Consider the following 21,624-nt stretch of genomic DNA (forward strand, 5'->3'; position numbering starts at 1 on the left):
ACCTTGCTTGAACTCAGTGTGACTTCTACCTGAACCAAACAGGTCTGCCTATATCTGCTCCTTGTGGCTTTTTGTCCCTAAACATCTGAGGAGCTGCAGTTGTCCCTGATGGTGCTACCATAGGGCAATGAGGAGTGTGGTCTGGATCTATGCTCAGTGTTCCTAAACTGAGAATTTCTGTAGTTTAACGCAGTGCAGGGTCTCTTTGAGACTGAGTAAGCCACGACCAGGGGCTTTGCTGCTGAATGAGTGTGTAGGATGCAGTTTGTTGTGGAGGATGTTGACGGTGGTGTGTGACACGTTGTTTCCCTGATGCTCCCTGGACTTGGTTTCAGCAGCACAAGTAGGAGAGGAAGCTTAGACAAAGAAATGTCCCAAACAGGAAGGTGCTAGAAAGGGGACAAATGTCAGGCCCCGCGCAGGTAAAAGCAGATGATGCCAGGATATCCTCCCAAGTGAAGGAGATGAAGGAAGAGATAATCACCCCGGAGCAGGCACTTCTTTGTTCCAGCTCAGCCAGCCCAGAGCTGGGGGGAGGGATGGACAGACCGTTCTCAGCTGAACACTTGATCTGTGTTTAAAGTGTGGTTTGTCCTGCTTTCATAGGCATTGTTTGAAGGATTGATGGACAGAAGCCAGCCCACGAAAGGGGAGAGGCAACGAGAGTTGCTTCCCTGGAGGATGTTGCTGCTCCTGTTCCCCTGCTCTCTGCAGGCTCAGCAGGGAGGAAGGGGGCTGCTCAGAGCCAGGGCAGTGGGGGCATCAGTGTCTCCTGCAGACAGCCTGATGGGTTTATGAGCACATCCACATCCCTGGGGCCACGGCCCAGAGCTGTGCTTCCAGGCTGGAAGCAGTGTTGCTGCTCTGAGCAGAGGGGACGTGGCTGTGTTTACAGCTGTTTTGGATACGCTTCATCTGAAGCTGTCCCGGGTACGTGTAATCACTGCTCACCAATGTGATGGTTCATCTAAACACCTTCCACTTCACTAGCAAAACAACCCCTGCCTGCCTCATGAACCCCTTTGCTTTGGGAACAGGAGGTGTTACTATGGGAAGACACTTAACTCTTACAACTCTGCTGATGTTCCTCCAACACCTTTTGGCCCTCTGTGCAAAGGTGGAGCTCGTGCTGCTTTCAGGGGTGCTGTGCCCACAATGCCTGATGTTGCCTGATGTTGCTGGTGGGCTCCAAGTGAACACTGAGATGCTCGTCGTTGCTCAGTGTGCAATGCAGGTGCATCAGACAAGCAGTGAATGCTACAGGCACCTGGGGTGAGCCCTGGATGCTGCTGCTGGATGGTGACCAGTGTCAACAGAAGTGGTGAACCAATTCTGAACCAATTCAAGCAGTCCTTTTCCGTGCATTTTTCCGGCTTCTCATGTCTTGGGTTTTTTGAGCCAGAGATGTTCTTGTACTTGAATAGCACTTACTGGATCTTGCTTCCAGATTTTCCTCCTCCTAATTCCCAATGTTTACTTTTTTCTTTTTTTTTTTTTGACCACTCCTTGTCACAATTCGGTAAAAAGTCAGCTCGGTCTGTCTTGGTGCCAAGGCCTGGCAGCTGAGCAGTAACAGCCAGCCTACACTGCACGTGATCTGCCATGTCCAGAGCCTCCCTAGACAGTCATGGTTTAAAAATTGGCCTTGTATTGGTCACTGAAGAGGTTGGTTCATGACCTGTTGCTGGGCAGTGCTCAGACTGTCCCCAAGGCAGTTCTGCATTTTGGCGTCTGGTCCTTCCTGCCCACTGTGACCCCAAGGGCACATTTTGCCATGGGTGGCACCACACAGCCCCATGCCTGTGGCTGCTCAGCCTGGGGGTGTGAGAGGATGAGGGCATGAGACCTTCCTCTGCCCTGTACTGCAGTGAGGTCCCTGCAGGTGGGGTGAAAAGACCAGGACCATTGGTGCTTGAGTGAAATTGCATTGGATGTCACTTTTCCTCCCAACACCAGAGATGGAGTTCCCTGTGGATGGAGATGCCTGTCTTTAGGACATGTTCTCAGCCCAGTGTAGGGGCCTCTCTGTCTTGGGGCTGATCCAGCTCTTCCCTTGGATGGCATCAGGCAGGGCACTCTGCTTGGCTGTCACCCGATCTGTGTGCTCACAGGCAGTCTGGCATCACCATCCCGCCTGTAGACCCAGCTCAGGACACTGTGTGGGCATGAGGACACACCTCGGCCTTGTTCAGGGGTCTACACAAGTTACTGCAAGAAGAGCTGCCAGACTGCCTCGAGGCATGTGCTGGCCTTAGAAATTCATGTTACAGACCAGCTGAATCTTTGATTAGGCAGCTTTGATCCCCAGTTGTCCTACAGCAGCAGCCACCAGCTGGGTAAGGATGCTGTTGTCCTTCCATAGGACTGCCACTCTGCAAGGAGTGGGTTAAACATCCCTCCCTCCTTCTTTTTGCAACATGGATTTGGAAAGGGGTTCCCCAGGCTTGGCAGCTGCCCCGCTGAGGATCATATGGCGACAGCAGGGAGAAACAACTAAGCTTGGATCCGCTGCCAGGGCTTTTCAGGGATGCAGCTTCTGTTGGGTTAGTGGCACAGAATGGTGGAGGAGGTGCTGGGTCTGGCAGCACATTCACCACATCCTCAGGTGAGGTTAAGGACTCCAAAAGTAGGTCTGTGTGGACTGGCGTGCTGGATGCAAAGTGTGTCTCCAGTGGGGTGGATATGCGATGGAGAATCCATATTGGGGAACTGTGCACCAGGATCAGCACACAGGGATATATTCAGCACGTGTGGGGACCAAGACCAGTTTGCAGATCATGTTTCCCTGAGATGGAAAATCACTGTCAGAGTGTGGAAATCGTGAAGCTGCTTTTGACTTGTGTTGGTTTAAATGTGTGATGCTCACTTCTATGAGTGACTGCCTAATATTTCCAATTTCCCAGGACTTTGATGAAAAAAACACCATCACTAAAGAGCCATTCATTTATTAAAGTGGATTTACAGAAAACAAACCAAGCCAAAAAAGCCCCAACCAATCAAAAAAACTCCCCACAAAGCCCAAGGTTTGAATTACTTGGAAAAGTGTGATGTTTCATATGCACCAGCAACTGAGTTACAGTGGCTCAGCTCAGCAAGGCCAGTCCTGTTTGGGGAGGGAGCCCCTTTCATCCCACAGTGGCAGGGAGCCAGCTAATCCATGGAGTTGGGTCTGCCACTAAGTGGGATGAGGAGCCTGGGGACACGCTGTGCCTCTCACCCCACCCTTGTCCCTGCCACGTTTCAGGGTCAGGTTGGAAGGGACCATAATGGTCCAACCTCCCAGCTCAGGCAGAGTCATCCCAGAGCACAGGATTGTGTCTGGCAGTGGTTTTCCCAGCATCCTGGTGGGACATAACCACTTTAGCTGGTGACACAGAGGTGGAACTGAGGAAAGTGGTTTTGTTTCCTGGCGTCACTGCTGATTCTAAGGCAGGGGAAAAAATGTAGTAGTCAGTGTTAAATTCCTTGAGCTTAAAATAGGATACAAAAACACAGACAGGCATTCCCAGAGGTGAAGAGATCAGCAGCCAAAAGCTGCCTGCCCGTTGGTGCTGCTGCTCCTGAGCAGGGCAGAGGTGAAGGGCTGTGCCTGAGAGAAGGAAGTATAAAAATAGGTTGTTGTTTCCAGCACTGGCTTTTGTGCAGATCCTCTTTGCCCTCCCTGTGAATGCCTGCAGGGATCTTTACCTCACCAGGAACTTGGAGAGAAGGAAGAAGCCATGAGCCACTCAGTGCTGCACCTGGAGCCCACGCTGGGCACCGAAGGAATATGGTAATGTGGGTGTCACCACCTAAACACCCTGGAGAAACAGGTGAGAAAGCACACAGAGTTCTCAGCACGAAGTTGTAGTAATGCCAAGGTGGTTGATGCAGCAACACATACCCAGGACCATAGGAAATGGCCTCAAGCTGTACTGGGGAGGTTTAGATTGGATATTAGGAAAAATTCCTTCACTGTAAAGGTGGTCAGGTGACCTCAGAGAGACAGAAATCTGGCAAAGGTAAGATTTCTCTGATCCGTTGATGTCTGTGGCCAACTGTGGCCAGGAATAAGATTTTGTGACATGATGAAAGTGCTCTGATGAGCAGAGATGAGGAGTGATACCAGGCTGCAAGCCTAAAACCCCTTGAGCCATAAAAACTGGGCAAGGCCATTGTTGCATTCCTGTGTGTCCTGCAGCTTCCCATGGGCTGAGCTTTGGTCAGGACCTGCAGGTGTCTTTAAACTGCAATGACCTACAGTGGTTTTAAATTGACAGTGAGTGGGTTTAGATGGGATATTGGGATGAAATTCGTGGCTGTGAGGGTGGTGAGGCCCTGGCACAGGTTGCCCAGAGAGGCTGTGGTCACCCCATCCCTGAAGTGTTCCAGGTCAGTTTGAACAGGGCTTGGTGCAAAGGGTGGAAGGTGCTCCTGCCCATGGCAGAGGGTGGAATGGGATGAGCTTTAAGGTTCCTTCTAACCTAATCCATTCTGAAATTCTGGGATTCCATGTCAAGAGCAAAATGCAAGTCAGAAACCTGCTCCCTAGCTGACCACATGCCTTCGTTCTACGCCGTCTGTCACAAACAGTCAAGGTTTAACGCAGTTGTTTAATCCTTTTCGGATCCCCTGTTCCGCAGCAGGCTGAAGCCCTAACGCACATGAAGAGCCATACACTAATGAATTTACTGATGGTGTTTGGGTGGAAATCTCCCGCTGCTTTCTGCAGGACACTGTTTGGCCGCCTCATCTTGGCGCGGTGGGATGCACTCGGACACGGACACCGCAGCCAGGATGACGCCGGAACGGCAGAGGCTCGGTCGGTGGGCCCGGTGGCGGGTGCCGGGAGCCCTCCGTGTGCGGCGGCCGCGGGTCCCGGCGGAGCGGGGCCGTGCCCGGGCGCAGCCTGTGGGCGCGGGGGGGCGCGACCCGCGCACGGCTCGGCCCCGCCTCCGGCTCGGCTCCGCCCCTGGCCCGCCCAATCAGCGCCGCTCCTCCGAGCGGCCGGCCCCGCCCCTCGCTCCCCGTTGCCATCTGCGCCGCGCGCGAGCGCCCTCGGCCCCGCCCCCGCTCGCTCTCAGCCTCGCCAATGGGAATGACGGAGCCGCCCGCGGCCCCGCCCCCGCGCGCGCGGGGCTCGCGCCCCTGGCGGGCCCGGCGCGGCCTGCACGTCGGCGGCGGCGCGCGCACGGAGCCGCGGCGGCGGCGGCGGCGCAGCGGGGCCGCCGCGGGGCTCGGCCGGGACCGCGCATGGCGGAGCGGCGGCGGCGGGGCCCGGGCAGCGGCGCGGCGACAGGTGAGCCCGGGCCGTGGCGGCGGCGGCGGGAGCGCCCCGGGGGACCTGTCCAGGTCCTGACGCGGTGGCAGGTGCCGGCGCCTGCTGGCCCGGCCGCCCCGCACCTGTTGAGAGCGGCGGGGGCCGGGCGGGCCGGGCCGCGGCGGAGGTGCCGGTGCGGGGGCGCAGTGCGGCGCGGAGCGGGGCCCGGCCGTTCCCGGCGGGGGCGGGCGCCCGGGCGGGCTCACCGGGGCAGGGGCCGCGGCGGCGGAGCCGAGGCCGGTTTTGGGGGCCGGCGGTACCGCGGGAAGTTTGGCTGCGGCCGCCCGGCCCGGGGGGCGCAGCTCCCCAGCGGGACCGGCCGCCCGTCACGGCGCCAGCCCCGGGGCCGCGGGGAGCGGGGCGGCGGGGTACCCCCGGTCCCCGCTGCCCCGGGGGGCGGCTCGGCTGCCCTGCCCTTCTCCCGATGCCCCCCCGGGCCGGCGCCGTGCTCCTCCGGCGTCGCCGGGTCCGGCCGCCCCCGGCACCGCCGCCCGCCCTCTGCAGTGGGGAGGCGGCGCGTCCTTGGAGAGCAGCTCGGGCGTGAAACGCGGCTGCACATCCCAGCGCCTTTCCTTCCCGGCTTGATAACCCCACCGGAGCCCTTTTCCATCTGTTGCCGTGGCCCCCGGTGGGTTTCGCTGTTCCTTTGGGATTTGGTTGGATTTGTGCTGTGCCGGAGCAAAACTGCAGTCGTGACATCTGTGGTTGTGCTTTTTAAAAGTCCGGTTTGCCTAAAATAACAGAAATAAAAGGCTTCCGAAGGGCACCTGTATGGTGCCTGGTGATCGAGGGGCACCGCTGGGCTGGGCCGCTCCTGCTCTCTGCCCATCTTCCTTCACCTCGTACCCCGCAGGACTCAGGGGAGGGAACCACTGGTCATGGCACAGAGGGTTTATCTACAGAGCGTTCAGGACTCTGCACTCAGGCTGGGGAAACCACAGAATCCATGGATGAGCCACCATCAGCTGTGCTGGTCCTTGGCCTGGGCTTTTTTCCCCCCTCTTTTTTCCTTTTAAAATTTTTATTTACCTTTTTTTTTGGTGGAAAAAGGAAGGGGAAAACCAAACATAAAAGAAAGAAAACGACTTCACGTATTTTTTTAGCATGAAGAATATTAGGGTCCCATTTCTTACTGTTTTTTTAAATTTTGTTGAAGCGATGGTGAGTTTACTGGAGCTGTTGGTGTCTCCCAGGCACCCTGCTGGCTCTGTGAGTTACTCTGTCGCTCCTGAGAGTGAAGTTGTAGCCTTGTTCTCCCAGCTGTTTTTATGCTGGAGAGTGGCAGCAGTACAACCTTCCTGCACGCACAAGATGTTTAGAATAATTAGTGATGGAATACCCCTTTAAAATAATTGTTTGGGTTTATCTAGCACTCAATTGCAGCGATATCTACCTCTAAAAATAGGCAGGCCTCTGTGTAATGAGCCTCGTAGTATAAACAAGTCATATCTTGAATGACTGTTGTTACTTTTGGGATGTCCGAGACAGATGCCTTCGGGGGTTTTGCCAAATCTTCTGTCTAACATTTCTTTTTCCTTCTGCAGTGAAGTGTGTTTCTTGGCCCTTGCGCTGTGTGGTTGTGTGCACTGACCAGAGGCAAGGCTCAGTAACCCTCCCTGTTCAGGGCTGGCACAGCTGCCCAGAAAAGCTTCCCACTGCTGCTCTCACAGCCCAAAGCTGAGCAGTCCTGGTTTTTCCATGAAATCCATGCTCATGTGGAGATGGCTGGCGGTGGGCTCTGCCAGGTGCCTGCTCTGAGGCACTGCCCTCCATGAATTCAGCCCAGACCCCCATTTTTCTGTGCTCCAAGTCCACAGTTTTCCATGAGACAGGACAGAGCAGCTTGGGTGTGATTCCACTTGTGCTGGTCCCTCCTGGGGTGCCTTCCCCAAGTGTCCCAGGGTGCAGCTGTGTGAGCACACCGTTCTTGCTTTCAGGAGTTAGGAGCCAGGATGGCACGAGGAATTTTCTCATGTTTTGTGGTGTGGTTTATCAGAGCATGATGGGTGAGCATTGGCTCAGCCTCTCACGTGCACGTGGCTTTTGGACTTTGTTTTCAGCAGCCAGCATGCTGGCCAAGGCTTCTCTGTGTTGCTGATGTTCAAGAGCATTGGCTCCTCAGCTCGAGAGAGAAAAAATAGCCAACTTTTTCAGCAGGAAGAGTGTTTGCTCTATGGGTTTTTTTTTTCTGAGAAGGTACCAGAGAGGTCATTGTGCTCAGTGTTTGAAACAGGAGTGTCTCATAGCTTTGATCACACTGTGCTCACAGACCCCAGCTCACTTTAATATTGCCCCCAGTTATCCAGATTCATCTGCTCAGTTGGAAGTTTAGCTCCCTTTTGTGGGCTCTATGTATTTTGGGAATGGAAATGCAGTTCCATAAACCCTCAGTGGCAGGACTCTGGCTTGCTATGAGCACAAAGGTCTTCAGGAGAACTTTTATTATAACTAAATGGGACTACTTTTTTCTCTTTTAAAAGTCACACATGTTTTGCTTTAAGTGAGTAAAACCTAAATGGCTGGGCTCACTGTCTTAGACACTTTGGGACTGAGACCGGGTGAGGCTCTGCTACTCCCTGATAAACTCATGTCTACACTTGGCAAAGGCCACACTGCTGCCTGGAATTGTTCCCAGTCGCCTGGTCAGAGATTCTGCATGGGAACGAGGGGTTCCTGCTGTAAAGGGTGATGGCAAACACTGCTGTGAGAGAGCCCTGGGACAGACCATGAGTGTAACATGCTCTCTCGGCAGTCAGTGTTGTTGTCACTCGTGACTCGAGGTTTTGGGGATGGCAGTGGTGGGTTGTGCTTCAACTGGAGAACGTTTCTTTCACTGCAAGGGCTGGGTGGTGTGTTGGTGCCAGGGTGGTTTCAGGTGAGGCTCAAATGGGTTGTCTCCAGGTGCTTGTAGTGAGTGCCTTGTTAGGAAGGCAAATCTTGTTTCCTGATGCCTCTTGTGCTTGAAATCGTGGCAGAGAAGGACCCTGAGGGTCTTTGCTTGGATGCCTGAGAATATCTGGTGTGATGAAGAGAGACCAGAGCTCTTGCTATTTCTGTGACTTCTGAAACCAGTAGGTGCTTGGTATGTTTGAAACTCAGGCCGTCCGGCTGCTGCAGTGTGAATTTCAGCTTACATTTAAGTACTGAAGATTGAAACTGTGGGCTTGGGCTGTATTTATCAGTGGACACTGTTGTTTATGTATCATGGTTTTAAAGGAAATACCTTTATAGTAGAAATGCTGCCTGACAAACAGAAAAAACAAACCTTGGTGAAGTGATTATGTAAGCAAGTGAAACGGCATTTTAAAAGCAAAAGTTTCTTTCCTGTTTGGAGACAGCGTGGCTGGGTATTTTTCTCTTTCCTGCTGTTTAACATTTTTAAAATCCTTTTAGTGAATGTTTTTTGTATGGTAGGTATGAGAAATGGTTGGTTTTGCAATTTCAGTCCTTAAAGAGCTCGTCAGCAGGCTGTGGGAGCTAGCAGGAGCCAGATGTGAGCATTTGGAGCTGTAGCTGACCAAAACAGCAGCACATGTATGCATTTAAGTAATAATTAAAAACAACAACAACAACAAAACCAACAAAGAAACCTATATAACTGTTACTGTGGGGGCTCACAGGATGCTCAGTACAGTTGTCCTCTTAAGAATGTCTGATTGCAAAGGGATTTGGGGTCTTTTTCTGTTCTCTGCCTGTGGGCCAGCTGTGGTGTGTGTCTGTCCCCAGGCCAAGGGAATCCATCACCTCCCCAAAAGCTGCTCAAGGGGTTACCTTGAGCTGGTGCTCCCAGCAGGAGCTCAGGGCTGAGTCAGTGCTGGCTGCCCAGGGCTGTGACTCAGTGCTGTCCCCTCGGATGCACAGCCAGGGTGTGCCTGGAACCTCATTCCAGAGCTGTCCTCTGTGAGTATCACCCAGCTGGAGGGGTTTGGGAACGTCAGGCTGCTTTCCTGTATTGTGTGTGCTGGTGGAAGTTGGTTCTTGCCGAGCTTTTTTTTTTCTGTGTGATACTGAGCATCTGTGGAAGTGCCACGGAGCTCTGAGACAAGAAGCTTCTCCTGTGTGCAGTATTATGGTTTTGTCTTTGTGGATTGCGTTCTTTCTTTACATTTTATTTTAACTTTTTTTATTTTTATTTTTTAAGATTTATGTGATTGAAGAGGAAGGGTGCTTTGTTTTTCTTTTGGAGAAATGTCTTCCCTGATGCTCCAGGGTTAGGTCTGTCTGTGGCTCTGTCTCCTGAAGTGAAGAGAGCTGTCTGTACCAGCTCAGGATTGCTTCATAATAAATGTCTTTATTGGGAACTCTGGCTGTCTTCCTGTGCTTCTAAGCTTGATTTCCCATTGCCTGGCATCACACCCTCAGTGCCCTTCACAAAATTGGTCAACACCTTGAAAAGTCCATCAGATTTGGCAAGAGAGTGGATATGTCACAGGTGAGTACTGGGAAGTCGTGTGAGCACGAGAATACATGAGGAGGGAAATCTCAGATGAATGCTCTGCTGAAAGAAAAGCTGTTGCTGGAGTGCAAATATTATTGGATGTCAGAGGAGCTCTGTGGTAGTGAGACAAACAGGATGTCAAGTTTCATAAGTAGTTCTAGTAAAAGGTAGGTCCTTATTTTCCTAACTATCCTTTGTTTTCCTTTGTGACAGTGGAGAGGAGTGATCTAAGAGGCACTCTTGCATCATCATAGGTGATGGAAGAAAACAAACGGTTTGGGTACAGTCCCTCACCCTGCCCCTGGAGGCTGAAGCACAAAGGAAACGATTTGAAATTTCCCTGTAAATGCTCTTGCAGTTGTTTGGAGTAATGTCCTTTTATAGGTGTAGGGAAGCACCAGGGTCAGGATTTTTCCATGCAGAATGCTTTTGGCAGAAATGCAGAAGGAAGGGTTGCTCAGCAGATTGCTGAGGAATTTTTTGATTTAGTTGAAGAGATTTTAACAGAATGGAGTTCTTGGACCTAGGTAAGATGAGGAGTATCCTGAGTATCCTCATTTGGAGGAAACATGTGAGGAATATACTATACTTTGTATTTAAAGTAGAAATCTTCCTCATTTGGAGGTGAGTTTGGTGCTGCAGGGCAGAAGGTACTTTCTGAGTACTTTGCTGCCTGGTGCTTTGTTTTTATGATACTTTAAAGTTGCATAAACAATTTTATAATGGGCCTTAGGTAAAATTACTATACTAATGTCAATTTACCTTTGTTCTGAACTCAGTTTACCAATGGCTCCTCCTTTCTGCTATTAATTTTGTCATACCAACTCTGTAAAGAGATGAACTGTTTAAAATTTCATCAGAAAGAGAACAAGCACGTATGCTAAATGCTAGTTTCTTTCATTTGTCACATATAATGTAAATATAAAGTTTTTATATAGGAATTGAGAGGCAGCCTCAACTAGGAGGATTTTTTTCCCATTTAGTCTGTGTAGGTTTTGGGGTTTGCAGAGGTAGTTAGTACTTGCCTCTGCCATTCTGAAGGGCTTCTGCTGAAAGTGTTCAGTGTGTCTGAAATGAGGTTGATTTTGATTTAGGTTGAGTTACTCATCTTTTCTACTTTATTAGCAAATGAGCCTTTCAGCTTAAGCTTTCACTGCCACTTTCCTTACTTAGTTATGCTCTAATCTTTGTGCATGGTTTGCTGGAAAACTATTTGAGGGGAAAAATACCTTTGACTTCTTTCTTTAGATGCAGGTTTTATAAAACCCTGTTTGCAGAGACCATTCTGTATCAGAATGTGTTTTAATTTTTCATCTCAAATTCTAAGCACGGATACTGAGTGCTTAATGAAACAACTCCAGAACTCTTTAGATGGCTCCCAGTTAGAGCATAGTAGGATTTTTAATTAAAATGCATGATTAGCTCTATGTTTTCATTAATAAAATTTGCAGATTAGGTGGCAAATGAGTGTAAAATAAGGCAAGTCTAGCAGAAGACTCCAGTTAGGAATAACATAAACACCAAGGTCCGGACCACAGATTGTGAAATTTATGCAGCAGAAATTATCAGGGACTTGGGGGAGTTCTGAAGGAAAGCACCTCTGTAGGCTTGGTCTGAGGGGAAGTACAGCCCTCTAGATGAAGGAACTTGAGTGTGGTCCACAGGATAGAAAGAAAAAAAGAAGTATTCTGATGAAAACCAGACTAAGAACGCATTTTAATGCTGCTTTTGGCCTTAGAGTTGCCATGTTTTTAACAGCCAAAGATAAAGGATCAATGGTGGTATATTTAAATCTCTGAAATATGAGAAGAATTAATATAAGCCGATGGCTGAACTGTGCTTTGTTTGGGAGAAACTTGTAATAAAGCTGGCTCTGTGAGGAAACCAGGGTTATATCCCTCCTCCACTGCCCCAGGTTTTAAAGCTTGCTCTTGACATGCACAAGTAGCTCACACTGGGAGATCAAAGGAGGAGATAACTTTTCTTTTGTTGGGTGCTTACTCACTTTTATAACCCTGATAACCTTTGGTCAAGTTTACACCTGGAAAGCCCTTTGTAGCACTTTGTAGCATGGGTGTTTTCCACAGTATGGAAATTACCAAGGTATATTAAGCAGGGAGAGATCTCCTTTGCGATAGCTTCTGAATCAAGAAGACAAGTAGTGTTTCTCTCTCTTAAATTTTGGTATCTTTGATAGCTAAAATGTGTCAGCTGATTGAACAGCACCATTTGGATGCTGAGTCTGTGCAGGTTTGCAGCCCCTTAGACCTGTTGCCTGTGGAGTCTGCACAAAGTCTGGGTGTTGTTCACAGGTGTGGAGCCACAGGCAACTGCAGAGTCATTATTCTCTGTTAAACCAGAACCATCTTTTCCAGCTGGACTAGAACATATTCCTGTTTTTGTACCTGTAAGCTTTTCAGAGCAGTTGTGTGGCACAATGCTTGTATTTTCTCAGCAGCGGTGGCTTTGATGTCTTCTCTGGGGCTGTGGCCCCTCTCTTGGTTAGAAGCACTTTTATAGCCAGCAAAGCCATCCTTCCAGTGCTGAGAGCAGATAGGCTTTCCTGGGATTTAATGTGTATTATCCAGACCTCCTTGTAGTGATATTTTTACAGATGCTTTTTGTCTCCCGCCGCTCACCAGTGCCAAGTGGTGTTCTGCAGTTTGATGTCATGTGATACTGTGTTTTGATAACAAAGAGGAGCTGGAAATTAATGCTTAACTCAGACCAGTGATCCTGGCAGTTGTGGGTTGGGTGTGTATGCCAGTGTTTTATTTGGAGTCGGGAACATGCTTCTGAGTCTACAGAAACATGAAGATGTGGCACACAGGGGCATAGCTTACTGGTTAGACTCAATGGTCTTAGAGAGCTTTTCCAGACTTGATAATTCCATGATTCTGTGACAATCCTGCGTGTCTCCACCTCTGTGCTTGAGGTGGGAGAGCTTGCACAGGCTCCCTTCAGAGGAGGGTGAGTGCAGAGATGAGCTCATGGGGCATGTCCACTGCCTCCGAGTTTGTGATTGGATTGTGCTTCCGTCGCTAATGAGTGTTCAGAGTTTGATTAATAAGAAGCTAAATCGGGACCCTTCACTGAATTAGCAGCTCTCAAGAACATGAGACAGAAGAGCACAGCTGATGCAAGCAAAAGCAGCAAGGTCTGGTTGGGAGCCCGTGCCTGTGCTTTTGGCAAAGTACTGCCAAAAAAGGGCTGAAGTCTCCCAGGAAAAGCTTTTGTGAAAGTGGAGAAAATCCTATCTTCACTCCATAATCTACTGTACATGCTCAAACTGGTGGGAGCTCAAGCCCAGTAGCCCCCCTCTGCTCTATTTCACAAGGACTGTCAGATCTTGCCATCAAATCCGGAAAATCGCTTTTTTTCTCGTGCCTTTGAAACTCTTGCTAAAATCTGTTATGTTAAATACAGCTCTGCTGTTTTCCATAAGGATGGTAATGACTTGAGAAAGCTTCCCAACTAGTGCAAAGGGTGCATCAGTCTGGAAACCTTTGGGTAGTTTGTCCTCTTTGATGCTTTGTTTGTTGCTTTTTCCCCAGATCTCAGTGCTGACAAATATGGATAGTGAGTACTACTGTAGCTCTGTTGGATCTTTTTTCTCTAGTGCAGCCTAGTTTATCTTCTCTTATCCCCTGAAAGCTATTGTAGTAAATGGTTGTTTTTCTTGAATTAAATGAGTGAATAATCACTATTTCATTCACTGTCCTTACATATGCTTAAATATAGTATTAACCTAATCTTCTTATATGCTTTTCCTTCTGCTGCTCCTGAGTTCCTAAAGGAATCAGGTTCACTATTAGTAAGATCTATGAATGAACTTGCCTGGAAATGAAATACTTCTTTTGAGCTTTGGCTTGTGTTTATTGCCAAGTTGATAATTTATTCATTTTTTTGGACAGCAGCATCGTTCTTCATGCACGCAACTTCTGTGCTGTCAAGTGAACTTTTTCTGCTTACAAATTCCTCAGATGCAGTCTGTGAGATGGTTCCGTTTTATTTTTTTTCCCTGCTCGGGAGGGAAAAGGACTGTTTGGTGGCAAACCTTTGGTGTTCCATTTTCGGGAGGAGGGAGCTCTCCGTGGTACCGAGCGGGGCCGGCGCCTCCCGGCTGCGAGTCCTGGCTGCTGCCGGCAGGGAGGGAGGCTCGTCCCGGCACATCCCAGTTATAGAAAATACTATATCAACTATGTTTTGTAGATTTTTCATATTAATTTATAATTTATTAGCAACTTCAATGAATATGGCTTAAATAAATATAGCTAATGTTCCTATAACTCTGTACTTTTTTTTTTTCTCCTCGCTGTGGTTCAGATCGTGATGCCTAACTGGGGTTTTTTTGCAGCCCAGGTAATACCCAGCGCTACTGGATAGTATTCCCAACCCCACCACTTATTTCCCATCTCCCTTAGCCTCCTTGTGTACTTTTTCTAGACAGAAGCAGGCTTCAGCCAGCAGCTCAGCTGAAGGTGAGCCACGATGCTTTTGGGCCCAGACCTGTGGATATGAACACCCACAGCTTCTCTCAGCATCTGTGATGCCCTTGCTGGCTTTCAGCAGAAGCCTTTTTCAAGTTCAGGGTTTACAGAACAGCCAGTGTTGGAAGGGACCCACAAGGATTGCTGAGTCCATCTCCTGGTCCTGCACAGAACAACCCCAAGAAGAGCTGTGGCTTGTTCCCCTTTCAATATGTTCTTTCCTCAGTGCTTTGTTCAATAGATTTGCTTTCTTTTCAAGGTTGCTTTCCAGACTTAAGTGAGGTTCCCCGATAGCTGTGAGAACATTTCTTAAGGAACTGCTCTTGATGGCTTTCAGTGAATATGGAAGGAACTGGAAGTACAACATTTGATTATTGTAATAAAAGCTCTGTTGAGGAATATAGCTATTGACTGTTAGTCTCTTGCCAGAGTATCACCTGATCTGTAGAACAGCTTAGCTGAAGCAGGCTGCTTTTAAAGCTAAAGAAAAATAGCCAATAATTTGAAGGTCATAGCTTTTAGAGTGCTGTGGTAGAAAGTAGGGAAAGGAATTTTTCTACTGGTAGCTTTCAGTGTAGCTGAGCTACATTATTTATGGTTTTGGCTCAGATATTTGTGCATCTCCCTGGGTCACAGACCTTCCTTGCTGTCTTCTAGTGTTTTCTTGCCCAAAGTTGGTATGTTGCTGTAGTCCAAACTGGATATAAATTGTAAAAATACAAAATAATACAAAAATTGTATTAATGGGTGTTTTTACATCCAGTGATACTTAAAATGCATACAAACATCTCTTGCTCCAGCAGTTGTCCTGGCAGCATTGCTAGTGAATACTGCTTTAACATGTGTGCAGTGGGGTAATTTTGAATAAATGACTTTTGGATCTATCTTAGGAGGCTGCTGATGTTCTTATTGGAGGATTTCACCTCACAGAGCTAAGTTTTGGGTTCTTGTATAGTGCATATTCACAGTGCATAGGTTATCCTTGAGAGAACAGCCAATTCACTATATTTCTGAATCAGTAGCTGCTACTTCACAGAAAATGCATGCAGTATGTGCATATATTAAAAATACATGCATATGTATAATATTTTATCTTCAGTACTTTGTCCAGAATAAAAACTTCAGTCTAAAAATAACTACAGTAAAAGGTCACTAAAGTAGGTTCCTAATATGAATTCCACTCAACATGGAGTTTTTTTGGCATATGATCTGATACTCTTTGCTTCTATGGCTGAAATCTCTTAAGTTGCCCTGATGGCATTAAATGGCTCTTTCTCTCTGTGGTTTTGTTGTTCTGAAGGAAATGTTGTGTCTGGAGTTATTTGCTCCCCTGGGTTGGTGTGCCGGGGAACGGGGATTTTCCATCCTCCTACCTGCAGTAGGTGCACCACAGTCTGTGCAGAGGCAGTGCTGGTCTCCTTGGTAATCTGCTACTGTTTCAGAATCTTGGGGACCTTTGGTGGGGTCATACTTGGACCTTATGCATGTGCTGCTGTAGATGTTGGGAGCAGCAGAGACAGGGAAGGATGTGGTGGTGGTCCAGGTATGTGAGAAGGGGAGGATGGCAGCAGGCATCTTGGCTGGTTATGCTTTTGGCTGGAGTGGAAATACAGCTGGGCAGGGAAGACACAGCTCTCTGGTCTCCAGCAGAATCACAGGCAAGTGCCCCATGTCCCAGGTGAAGGCTGGTGTCTCTTGGATTTTTCATCCTTCCTCTGCAGCTCATGGCTGCCTTGGTGGTGGGTGCCGCCTGGCTGCTGCCTGCCTGTGGCACACATGGAAAGCTGGCAGCTCTGCCCTTCTCCTGGGGCCACCTGGATGTGCTTTCTGGAAGGCTGTAGAAGAATAGATGTGCTTGGGGCTAATCCAGTGTGCTTGCTCTGCCAGTATTTGCAGCACGTATCAATTCTGCCTGAAAAGCATAGACTATTTCTTGCCTTTGAATCTGTACAGTGCTCTCCTCCAGGATTGATAATTGTTTCCCTTTCCCCCTGTATTTGTACAGTCAGACAGTGATTTGTTCTTCTAAACTGAGCAGCTCTTCAGGGTCCTTCTTTCAAGCTCCCTGTACCATCTGTCATCCTGAAGTCCTTTTCTATTTGCCTTCTGCTTTGGCACGATGCTGATTTGCAGGAGGTAGCTAAGTTGGATATGCCCAGGTTGCCCAGAGAAGCTGTGGCTGCCCCATCCCTGGATGTGTCCAAGGCCAGGTTGGACAGAGCTTGGAGCAACCTGGAATAGTCACAGGTAACCCTGCCCACGGCACAATTTGGAATGAGATGAGCTTTAAGATTGCTTCCAACCCAGACCAGTCTGGGATTCTGTCATCCGGAACTTTCATCACTTTCTCATTAATTTTTCCCCTCAAAATAGCCTCAGGTTTGTCTTGCTGGGAGATTCTTTGGGGCTACTTTATGTAAATAACTTCGTAGATAAAATAGGTGTAAGTGAACATTTCAGTTCCCATTTGTCTTGTTTTCGTCTGCTATCAGGAACAACTTTAATACTCAGCTTTTCAGATAACCTAACATATTTATCAGTTTTTATCTGAACTCAAAAACGTTAATGAAAAATAATGTGTGAGTTGCCTCCCAACATCCAGCCCTTGATGTAGTCTTGAGTTACTGTTTTGATACACTCACAAGTTTTGGTCTAGAAAACCTCTGATGTGGTTTTCTTTCAAGGAGAGGCTTTATTGCTCCCTACAATTCCCTCACAGTAGGTTGTAGCCAGGTAGGGATAGATCTCTCAGAAAACAGGTGACAGGACCAGAGCAAATGGCCTCAAGTTGTGCCAGAGCACGTTTAGATTGACTAGTAGGAAAAAAATCTTCTCTGGAAGCGTGGCCAGGCACCGGCACAGGCTCCCCAGGGCAGTGGTGGAGTCACCATCCCTGGAAGTGTTCAGAAGGTGTGTAGATGTGGCACCTGGGAACATGATTCAGTTGTGAACATGGAGGTCCTGTCTTAAGAGCTGGACTCCATGATCTTAGAGATATTTTCCAACTTTAGTGATACTGTGATTCCATGTATGAGTAATGTAGGCCACAAGTCCTGACCTGTGTCTGGTCGTGCCAGCATCTTCTCTCTCTCTTGCCCTCCTCCTCCCCTATTCAAAATCTTCTGGGTGTTTTCCTTGCTTGTCTTGTCAAACTCTGGGGTATATTACAGCTTCTTGCATATGAAGGTGGTATGCCCCGTTTCTGCACAACGTGGCTGAAAAATGTCTAATATTCTGTGATGGCAAACACTCTGCCCACACACCTGAGTGGTGATGGCACTCCGAATTTACACCATAAGTGTGGTTGGTGGTGTGTTGTTTTCTGTGTTTGGTTTCTTTTCTTTTTTTGTGTTCGTTTTGGTTTTTTGTTGGTTTTTTGGTGGTGGTGGTTTTTTTTGTTGTTGTTGTTTTGGGTTTTTTTTGTTTCTTTCACACACAGTGACTTGATATTGAATAATTCAAGAAACTGCTCTGGAAATGGGATTTTGAAGCAGTCTTTAGTTAGAGAGATTCATGACAGCCACTTGCATGCCAGATCCTGAAGAAGGCTTCCAGGATCTCAGAAGACTGGCGGGAAGTCAAGGTGCATCAAAAGTTAGCTTGAAGTTTTTCAAATATGCTCATATTTTAGTTGGAGAAAAGCAGAAATGTGACTGTAAAAATGAAATGTAACACTTTCGTATTCTTAGAAGTCCAGCAGCTTGTTCTTCCTAAAACATTGTAGGGATGAGACAGATGTCAAAATCCTGGAAATCACCACTATGGAAATACAGACAGTCAGTGAGACTTGAGTCACAAACATAGGGTACTTCTAGTTTAGCTTGCTGCTGCTATGCTCCCTCTCTGGGACAGCTTCAGAGGGGGCCTCTGTGGAAAAGAAAACTCAATTTAAGATGCAGTTACTGGTTTTTTGGCTCCCTGCTGCACTGGGACACTTAGTGTATTTTCCTTGTTGGATGTGGTGGGGTGAGAGCCACTATGTTTCCAGAGTCCTTGCTGTGATCTAGTCCTATCCCTGCATCACTCCTCTGTGATCTCCAGCTCTGCCCAAAGCACAAAATTGTTATCCATAGAGAAGCAGCAAGAAAACAGCTGACCTGGAAACATATTTGCTAACTAATGCAATCCTTTGTTGGGAAAACAGTGTGATTCAGGTTTCTTTCACAGTCTTTTAACTTCCCTGTGCATGGAGTTCCTGTAAGGTGCAAGTTGAAGCTCAAGGAATAAAGAGCTCCAAAGCTCTTCTACGTTACATGCATAACATATATTTTAAAAATAATATTAAGCTTGGTAAAAAGGCTGTTGGTGGGTGCTCTGGCTTTGGGTGCACTTGTGCAATCCATGTTTTTTTTTTTTATATATTTTTCCCCCCTGGCGTAGTTCGTGTAGCCTGTGTTTTCTGGTATTTAGTGCACAGCAGATGCAGCTTGTGCTGTATCTCCCATGGGGGAGAAGCTATTGGTGAGCTGCAGGCTGGTGGAGAAAGGTTGGCATTGGAAGTCAGAGGATAAGCCCAAAATTCCCCCTCTGCCATCATGGGACTCCACATGGAGTACTGTGTCCAGGTTTGAGGTTCTCAGCAGAACAAAGACATGGGCCTGTTGGAGTGGGTCCAGAGGAGGCCTTGGAAGATGCTCCAAGGGCTGGAGCCCCTCTCCTCTGGAGCCTGGCTGGGAGAGCTGGGGGTGTGCACATGGAGAAGACTCTGGGGAGACCTTAGAGCCCCTTCCAGTGCTGATGGGGCTCCAAGAAAGCTGCAGAAGGGCTTCAGGCAGAGGTCTGGAGTGAAGAAGAGGGCATGGCTTTCCATTGACAAAGGGCAGCATTAGATGGGATATTGGGAAGAAATTCTTGGCTTTGAGAGTGATGAAGGCCCTGTCACAGGTCACCCAGAGAAGCTGTGGCTGCCCCATCCCTCGAAGTGTCCAAGGCCACGTTGGACAGAGCTTGGAGCAACCTGGGATAGTGGAAGATGTCCTTGCCCTGGAATATGTCCACTACTGGTGACAGGGGTTGGAACAAGATGGTCTGTAAGGTCTCTTCCAACCCAAACGATTCTGAAACTGTGAAATGTGCACAATTGGTGACTGTGTTAAGCCTTGTTTCCAGCTTGTAAGTTTTACCTTGGTGAACTCTTTTTCCTGAAGTTGCAGCACCCTCTTCTGCTGTTTTATCATCATCTTGTGGCAATACTGCAGTCAAGTTGCCTCTTATCAACAAAATGGAAGAAATTTGTTGTCTGGGCTGCATAAGGTGTTTTTTCCTGCAGTGATTTATTTGTGTGTGGGTGTGTCTCTGCCTCTTGGATCTTTTCAGCAGGAGGAGTGGTTTAAATCTCTGTCATGTCACTTGTCTTCTGTCAGGTGCTGAGAGGTAACACTTGGCCTCTCTCAGTGTTCTTTTAAATCCAGGAATAAATCACAATGGTCCTTGAGGCTGTAGGCATGGTCTGGGAGCTCCCAGTGATGGGTGTATCCCAGCAGACATGGCTTAGTATGCACCCTTCATCCCAGCTAATTCCCTGTCTGTCTCCCAGCTTTGTCAGCAATCTCTTGTTACACCAGGAGGCTGGAGGCAGCAGCACAGCCATCCCAACCTGTCTTTGAAAGCAGAGGGAATGAAGTGCCTTGTTCTGGCACTCCTAAACAATAAACTTCATTTAAGGACTGTGGAGAGTGACTTCCCATGGTAACAGCCAGAGAAGATACTCGTACATCCTTAATGCACTACATAATCTCATGGTTTTGAACACTCTTAAACTGAGTGATAATTATTTGGCATCTTTTATTAAACATTGATTTCTGAGGCATTTTTCTGAAGATTAATGCTAAGTACAGTGTTCACATGTATCTAATCTTTGCCCTAGGGTAGGAATAGGACTGAAAATAATCAAGTCTGCCTTGTTGTGAAGGCTGGAAAATACCACTGCTGTTCAAAGGAAGAAAGATTTGCATTCTCATAGTAGGTGCTGCATATAGGTAGAGCAAGCTTGATGGAAGTTTTACAGGTTTGTGGGTTTTTTTTAATGTATTGAGCTGAAAACCCTGGTTGATCAGTGTAGCATTGAGAAGAGCTTTCAGTAGTTTTATCAGTTGGTGCAGCAACATGTGCTCCAAAAGTGGGACATCTTCCAGTGTCAGAATTGGTCAGTGTGGTGGGATGGGTGGGTTGTCCTTTCTCTGCTGCTTCTGTATTCTTGTCCATAATCTGTCTGTAGTAAAAAAACAACTTCTTTTTCTTTTTTAGCTGTAGTAATACCAACCAGAGAAATTACAACTTCTTAAATTGACTTCTTGACTTCTTAAATTCTGTTGCCATTTAAAAGCTGCTGCGTAGTCTGGAGGTTGCATTGTTGGGCTGTTTTGGTTTGACTAATGTTTAAAGCAGCTAATCAAGTAATGTAAATGTTTAAACACTAGCTATAGTGAAATCATCAACAAGAAGATTAAAGCCTAAGCTCCCCTGAAGACATGTATGGTAATTTTGCTCATGTTAATAATTCCTTTGGCTTCAATCACGTTTTCTTCTAAGGTAACTGCTCTTATACATGGGCCTATCCTGTAAAAAGAGGAGTGGCATTAAAACTTTTGATTTTGAAACAATGTTATTTCAGTATCAAACTTTTGTATTTAGGCTTTAGGATGCCAAATGTACTAGTACAGCGGTGAATATAATTTTTCAAACATAGGAGATGGCAAAATTAAAAGTTAGAAGTGAGGAGTTTGTTGCTGATACTGTGCAAATATGTGAAACTGTTTTTGGTGAGAGAATGTTTGAAAAATAATTTACTGTGTTTCTTCCTTAACTTTTTTTTGATCGTTGCGTGTTCTAGGATAAATGATGAATATAGTTTTTGATTCCTGCAGTAAAAGCTTGGGTATTACTTGATGGAGTAGCATTCTCTACTTTTTTTTTTTTTTTTTTTTTTTTAATCCATAGATTCCTGTTGCTTAATAGCTACTGAATTTTCATAGCTTTTGAAATGTCAGTGAACTTTGTTTCAGTGTCTTGTGTATAAAAAGTACCTGTTTGTAAGTTCAAAAAGAGTTTGTTTTATATCAAGGGAAGAGGAAGCATTTGACAGTTTGTATCATGGATAAACTGTACTTCTTTTTCCAATTGCAACATATAGGTCCTTTTTTTCGTAAACTTTTTTTTTTGATTTCATAAACTTTTTTTTTTCCATTATGGGGCTCATTTGCTAGTCTTTCTTAATTTACTTGAGAATTTTAAATGAGCAGTTCAAAAGGGCTGTAAGGGAGTGTGGGTTGGATTTGGGGTATTATTTCTTTAATTCGGACTGATAAACTGAAGTAAGTACATCATAGATGTCAAATTGTTTCTTCATATTTAGATGGAAAATGTTTTCAGAGGAAAACCCAGGTCTGTAATTGTGC

General features: G+C 47.2%; 1 protein-coding gene across 1 annotated transcript in view; it reads left to right on the plus strand.

Annotated features, from left to right (window-relative positions):
• The first annotated feature begins 5,175 nt into the window (after window positions 1-5,175).
• The window catches only part of ADARB1 (adenosine deaminase RNA specific B1), a 67,300-nt gene continuing 50,851 nt past the window's right edge, over window positions 5,176-21,624 (plus strand). Inside the window, exon 1 of the mRNA XM_066322498.1 lies at window positions 5,176-5,278. The gene's annotated coding sequence lies outside the window, so the exon portion shown is untranslated. The remainder of the gene's footprint in view (window positions 5,279-21,624) is intronic.

Source organism: Sylvia atricapilla, chromosome 7 (genome assembly GCF_009819655.1).
Source record: "Sylvia atricapilla isolate bSylAtr1 chromosome 7, bSylAtr1.pri, whole genome shotgun sequence".
NCBI lineage: Eukaryota > Metazoa > Chordata > Aves > Passeriformes > Sylviidae > Sylvia > Sylvia atricapilla.